This window comes from Heterocephalus glaber, unplaced genomic scaffold (genome assembly GCF_053883595.1).
Source record: "Heterocephalus glaber isolate CG9 unplaced genomic scaffold, H.glaber_assembly_v1.0 deba00000901, whole genome shotgun sequence".
NCBI classification, from domain to species: domain Eukaryota; kingdom Metazoa; phylum Chordata; class Mammalia; order Rodentia; family Bathyergidae; genus Heterocephalus; species Heterocephalus glaber.
Genome location: NW_028258171.1, coordinates 2,923,606 through 2,931,412, shown reverse-complemented (window position 1 = coordinate 2,931,412; position 7,807 = coordinate 2,923,606).

Sequence of the window (7,807 nt, the reverse complement as noted above, 5' to 3'; positions counted from 1 at the left end):
GAGGGCTGGGCAAGGGTGAAAAATAAGAACCAAGAGAGACTATGTAAAGGTGTAAATTTGCAATGAGGAATGTCATTATATTGTATACCTAAAATGTACCAATGATTAGAATGAATAATCGATAATGTAAAATAGGAAGAAAAGGTCCAAAGGGGTAGGGTTAGTGGGAGGGGCAGGGGAAAGGAAAGCAGGGAAAGGAAAAATGATGAGAAATGGAAATAAAGTCTTTGTAAATAGGGAAGGGTGGAGGGGGTGAAGGGAGGGCTAGGAATGGGGAAAAAATAAGAACCAAGATGCATTATGTAAAGGTACAATTCCCAATGAGAAATGTAATTGTGTTGTATACCTACAATGTACCAATAAAAGAATGTAATTTTAAAAAAAAGAAAAAAAGTGAAAATAGAAAGAAAAAATGGAAACAAACCTTTTGTACATAGGAAGAGGAGGGAGCTTGAGGGGGAGAATAGGATAAAAATAAAATACAATTTATTTAAAAAAAGAAACACACCTGTAAAAAATAAAAAATGCAAATAGTTGTCAACCAGTTCTTAAGAACTGAAGAAAAAAAAAAAAGAAAGAAAAACCAAATTTTGAAACACAGAATTTGGTAAATTAAAAAAAAAACTAATCCACATCATGAGGCAAGACAATGGAGGACAGAACAAGTATTTAACAATTAGGCAAATTGTAATCTCTCTTTTAATTCATGAAGCACAAACATGTTTGTTTCTCTGGGCCTTGGTGTCTGTTGCTCCTCTCGGGATAGATGAGGTATCATCATTCTGATATATTCCTGCCAAGAATCTGCTCTAGTGGAGCCAAAGCACCAATATTGCAAAAATTGTGCTGATAGGCCACAGACAAACCTGCTTTAGGATCCTGACGTTCTCTGAAATATCAGAATTGCCAAAGTTACCTACCCAGCTCAGCAACTAACTCCTTTGGTAATGAATAGATGTTGGAGTAACTGGCATGAGGCCTTATTGGAGGTTTGAAGGGCAGGGAGCCTCTGTTTCTTTCCTTTTTTTCAAAATACAGTACCTTCTTCCCTCTCATATTAGAAACAAGCTGCAGGAGTTTTCTGATTGGAAACAGGTGTCACATCTATGAAAATCTAGGGAACATAAAGAGCCAGGAGTGGAGGGATGGCCACTCACTCACTCTGTGTCTTTTCATTTATATTCTAATCTAGTACATATCTTTTATTCTGATAGTTTCCCACAGAAATCCAAAAGGAAAGCAATTTTAAAGAGAGATGCGTTGTCTTTCTTACAAAGCTTCCAAGTCAGACCAGCCCTGGGTGGTCTGCCCTAGCTCAGCTGTACATCCTACTCATTCATGAACAGAAACTTGGAGAAAGTGAAGTCATGACTGAATTACAGAGTGATTTTCAATACCAGTAAAATAGAGATTGTCCATCAGGTGACTTTCTTGCTGCTCTACTCATCTACCTCTCAAAGGAAATTTTTTTGCTACCGGATAGCATGAGAAGCACTAGAATAAATTTATGACAAAATCTAGGAAGTTAAAAGTGACTGAAGCAAGCTTCAGAGACTTAGCTTTAGAAAGCAAGAAAAAATAAGGATGAAGCACAGGCCATGACCCAGCAGAGAATGAGTATGTTAGGAAGACCACTTGCTTAAAGATTTTGGAATTCGTAAGACTAGTTTCTTAAGTGGAGTGGTTTTACATAACATTAAAAGGTAAAGAACACTCAGAATGAAGACAGCATTAGAATGTGAAGAGGTCAGTTCAGTTGTTTTACATGGAGTATGAACATTTCACTAAGTCCAATGAGACCTCTGCAGATAAAGAAAGAAAAATCTATTAAAATCTCTCTCCCATCACTTTTTACTACATCACTTTTACTATTGTACTTTTAGTACAATACTTTACATTGGTAGTAGAATTCTTGATGTCCTATTTAATCCTGATCTATTTTTAATCTTATTGGGTTTTTAAGATGCTTCATATATATGATGCTTTATTATACATTTCAAAGCAGGAAATGGAGTGTTTTTATCTCCATGTAAAAAAGGAATTAAATTGTGTGATATATAAGTGAAGCAACTTAAAAGTACTGTAAAAGCATCTAAGTGGGGTCCCATAGCATTTGCTGTGTCTGTTTCACTCACACTTTGGGGGACTGCTCCTGCCTCATTCTCCTCCATTCCATTTGTTTCTCAATTGTCAAATTAAGCAAGTTATAATTGGGGTAATTTAGTGCCCAATAGTGATATTGTTCATTTGGGAATAGTACAATCCAGTTTCAACTTCATTATTTTGTAGAGTTAGTGAATAAATCATTTGGAGAAGGTTCTATTACTATAGGCCTTTAAGCTTTTGTATTTTCTACTTTAACTGATCTCTATAACATATGTTGTTTTAAGTGACACTACCGATGTACATCGATGCATGTGAACATTATTTTTTAAGTTTCTTAATGTTATGCTTAGCTAGTCCAATGATAACCTGTCAATATAAGGTATTGATTTTCCAAGTCAAGGACAAATGGGCATTTTATATTTAGTAGTTAATGAAATCCACCATTCATTTAGGGTCCAATCCTTTACAGTTTCTCCAAGGGAACCATCATTACTTAGGTGAATTTGCTTGAACATGTTTAATTCAGAGCTGATGACTGATAGCTCATAGTTCCAAAAAGCTCTTATAATATTTCTTTCTGCAAACAACATCTCAGTTCCAGGCTAGGTTTGTATAGAGCTGCACAGAATATATGTGAAAACATATGATGTCAAGGGACCCTCAACCTCAAAAGAACAAATACAAAACTTATAAATCAACTAAATATACTCTTTGATAAAGGCAAATATATGCATACAAAGGATCTGAGAAAGCTGAGAGTAAAAGTCAGGCAGATTTCTGAGGCATAAAAACCAACCTGAAAAGCATTCAACAGTAGAAATTTATAATATAGTGGATTTAGAAAGTGATGCAATGTAACTAAAGGAGAACTATACATTATTTCATGATCCCTTTCAAATGATTCTCCCAGCCCCTGTTTAAATTTCCTCTACAAAAAAATAATTTGGTGAGTACTTTACAAATATATATTTTTAGAATCTCAGATTTATAGGTTTTTTCCTACCAGGTGTAATTCATTGGGTAGATACCAAGAAAATGAATAGGGTCATATATTCTTACCTCTTGTAAGCTCCTCAAATCATGTAAAATCAAATGAAAAATGATAAGATCTCAACTCCTATTTGAATGATCCTTCACAATATTCTTTCCTTTCTTCTTAGAATGAATCTTTGAATCATTTGGTATCCATTTGATCGTCCACAACTGTTTCAATACTATTCACAATTATAAAACTAAATTTTGAAGACATATTATGAAATATGTCATTTGCTATCTAAAGTATTTCTAGGACCCTAAATCAGAAAGGCTAGTAGTTTATAAATGTTTAATTTATTTTCATTTTTCACTTCTCAAAAAAAGGCAAAGGGGACCGGGGATTTGGCTCAGTGGTTTCACTGCGCCCGAGTTTGATCTCTGGCACCAAAAAAAAAAAAAAATCATTGTAAAAAAAGGCAAAGGAAATTTTGATCATGTCTTACAAAACCACCCTTTCATTATGTCTTGATTTGATTGATTTTCTTTGTTCTGTTGTGGAATGAGGGAGGGACGTGCCCTATGGAAAGGAGGAATTTGCTTCCTGGTTTAACCTGCTCAGGACATAAGAATTCTTTAAGAAAGAAAATATACTGTTTTCACTTTGCATTTGACTTCCAGCTGAAAAATTCCCATTAGAATAATAATAACACTTGACTCTCCAGTTTTAGCTTGTTTATTTTTATTTAAATTCTATCCTTAGGCTCCAGATGTGTGACAATACCTCAGATCTATGATATTTTATTGTATGATTTCTTACCAGTGTTGATCTTGGTTCTCAGAAAGAGTTTCCAAAGGTTAACTTGGAAGAGTAAAATCACCGAGAAGATAGGCAACATGTGTCCATCTGAGAAAGTAAGAAATCCCATAAAATAACACATTTTGAAATATTTTTGCTTTTCAGAAATGTTCCTTTCCTGCTATGAGAAGGTTATGAAGTTTTCCTTTGAAAATTACAAGAAAAGCTTCATCTTTTTTCTTTTTCCGGGTTTGAGCCAGACCCCAGACCAATATGAATGTGCTTTCTATTGGGTTTTTAACTTTCTATAAGGTAAAAAATGATTCTTTAAAAATGAAATTTCCAGTTTGATTTGTTGAAGACATCTTAGGACAAGAGATGCCTGGAAATTATTCTTCACTTCAGTTTGAAATAGCGGAAAGTGAATAGGATTGCAGCCAGGTAGAATTTTCTTTTTATTAAAACAATAACCACTTTAGCTGTACAATCTTGAACCAAATATTCACACTTGCTGGGTCTTATTTTCCTCAACTTCAAAAACTAGCATAGTGAGAGCTACCACGCAGACTTCTTTGGACAATCGAGGAATACACTGGAAAGTTTCTGTCTCTGAATCTAGCTTGTAGGAAACTCAGATGATAAATACCTCTGGGTTTCTCAGTATATCTAATAAAAAGCCCTTACCTACTGAGTCTTGAAAATGTGTAAGATATAAGGGAGAGGATCCATGCTTTCACTTCTATTAGAAGCATTTTACTCTTCAAATGCCATGAAAGTAAGACTGTAGCTGCCTGTGTAGTTAATTGCTGTGACCCAATGGTACTGTTGTGCCCAGATTGTGAGGTCCCAAAGACCACCAGGAGGCCGTTTCTGATATAAGCGCACGAGGGTGGTTTATTCAAGCTTAAGCAGGGACTCTCAATTGTCACTGACACAGCGGATCGAGATTGAGAGCCCCGAGTTCCAAATTAGCGGGGTTTTTATAGAGGTTACAGCAAGGTTTGGAGATTCTCTACTTAGCAGTTACAATGATTCGTCAGCGCTTAACATGCATGAAGTGTACATTTCTGATTGGGTGAACTCATCAGGGGTAAGGGGTGATTACGTATAGGTTTTACAAAAGAAAAGAAGGACAAAGGTTAGTGGGCAACTGTCACGTATTGATGGTCAGCAGACACGGTGACTAATGGTCAGGACCACCCAGCATTGACAGTCAGCACATTAACAGACTGTTCCTACAGATAGTGGGCCCAGGATGTTCATTTCCTGGGTAAACAGAGGGCTGAGTAATTAACTTAGGGAATTTGGTTTGTTACAGATTGTATCTTTTGTCCTAGATCAAGCACATTTTAATCATTAATGTGAGAGGACAAAGGAGACTACTCCATTTTGGGCAAAAGTGGAGTCATTCTGGTTTCACATAAGCAAAATGGAGTCACTTTGGTCTCACAGTACCAAATAACCTGGACTAAGTCTCCAGGTCAAGCCAGGAGGACAGGAGAACTATCTCCCTAGATGTTTACATTTCAAAAGATATGAGCCCAGAACATGCAGCTGCTTGTAAGTGATAATAATGTCTCTGATTCGCAATGCCTATTTGTGTATTCAGTGTAAAATTCAGGATTTTAGAACATTTTGCTTTATAAAAGGAATTTTGGAGTCAATCACCTAAGAAGGTTTACAAAAATCACATATTCCCAGAGTGGAGAAACCATGCTTTCTATTTTTCTTAAAATACCCACAAGTTGAGCAGGTAGGAATTAGAAAGCATAGTATACACACTCACACACAAACACACAAGTTCAATGATATGACCTGGTGGGACACCATGTAATTGTATGCAAAATCAGTTAATCAATATTAATTGGTTTGAATTTGAATGGGAATGCCTAGTGAAAGTATGATTACACATACATCTGCGCATAGGTTCCTGTCACCTAAATATAGTTTTCAACCTGTTCACAGTGGTACACAGACACTCACTGTCTTTGCCATTATTAAGTCATTCACCTATGCTTCTGGAGGGAGTTATGAGACAGGATGTCATTTCCAAAGGTCACAAGAACTCATTAGTTTAAAAACTTAAGCAGTTACAAAAGCAGTTTCATCATGTAGGATCATGTTCTTTGAAGCCCTAATAATGCAAATTCCAGGGTGTGGCAACGAACTTTAGTTACACCCACAACTTTCAGGATATTAACTGGGATACAGACAAGCAGCATGCTGAGTCTGCTGCTGACTTCAAGCTACTTATTCATTCAGAAGGACTATTCAAATCTAGCGTTGGCATTCCTACTTGAACTTAGAATAGGAACATCACATGCGTACAAAAATGATTAATTTTAGAATTTAATTAAGTGATAAACTGTTTCATTCTTCTTTTATGTGTTTTTCTCTCTCTGGTTTTTAAATTGAGTTCTTGTTTTACAATCTTTACTGAAATTGCTAAAATTAACCTTCTAAAATAGGTTTTTTATTAATACTATCTGTTTTATTAGCTTACAGCAAGGTTCTCTTTATCCACTTAGATATGTGTATTGACTGCATTCTATGTGAAAAGTAACATGCTGGGCACTGTGGGAGACAAACAGATATAAAAAGTATTGGGATAATTTCATTGAGAAATAATATATGTTTAGACACTCTACAGAGATTCAGACAAGAAGGAATGGCTATGGATCTCTATGCTCAAGGAAGGCCTTGTTACACCAAGGAAACCATTTCCAGCACACACTATTAGATCAAAAAAAAAAGCAAGAAAGAAAAATTACATATGAGATAATGATGCTGTCACTACATAAAATGATTAGCATCAAGATAAGGCAGAAAATAGAATATAAAAAAGGACATAAAGGCCAGCTTATAGAGCCCTATTAAAAGGAGCCAGAAGAATAATTCAATAAGATATGCAAACAATAGTCTGTTAGTCCAATTAAAACTACATTCTTACTTTCACAGCAATTCCTCAAATTAACCAATTCTTTGCACAGGTAGCAGAGATCCATAACCCACTCCCATGCCCTTCAAAGGAAAGAAAGAGGTACTTAGCCCAGGACAGCTAGTGTGGCTCACTCTTCCCTCTGGAGTACAGTTTCTGCTGCTAGTAAGGAAGCCTGGAGGGAGGGGAACCCCCTAGTGTCTGCAAATCCCCCAGGATTCAGGCTCACACTGGCAGAGCAGAAGCCACCCATTCACTAGAAGATCTCAGCAGGTGGCACAGCACCATCAAAGACCAGACAGATCTCTGACTTGATGGCCCTGAAAGAAGGTCATAAACCCCTCAATTCATGAGAACACTGCTATTAAGAGTAGGCTTGTTTCTGGGACAAGGCTGCACAAAAGGAAGCCATGAATCAATGTTTTCAAACACTTAAAAACAGCCTGTAACATTTGAAACAGGGAATCAATTCCTCAATTAAATGGCTACATTATAATTATACTATCCAGTTTTATATTAAGCCTACAGGCTACAAATTTTCTTGTTTCTAGAAAACGGCTTAGATCTTTATCCATTTGTGTTACTACTGGAAACAGAATTAATTAACTTAATAAGTTAAGCTTTTATAATTAGTGTTTAAAATTTACAGCATTTAAATATCTTTTCATCAATACTTCTGAGTACTTGCAATATGCAAGGTACTATATTAGGTAGAGAAAACATTTCAATACTTGTAGAAAAGCATTACTGCCATAATCTTCTACAGTTTACACATGAGGAACTGGAGTACAAAAAACAAATAATCTATCCATAGTCACACAATAGAAAAGAAATAGAATTAGGACTTGGACACAGACCCTAGGACACTAAATCTTGAATACTTTAAATTTTATGATTCTGTTCCCCTGGCAAAGTTTAATAGGACAGTAGTGTTTTAATAATAAATTGAAGGTTTCATAGATTTGGAGTGGAAATATATTTACAAATGGATT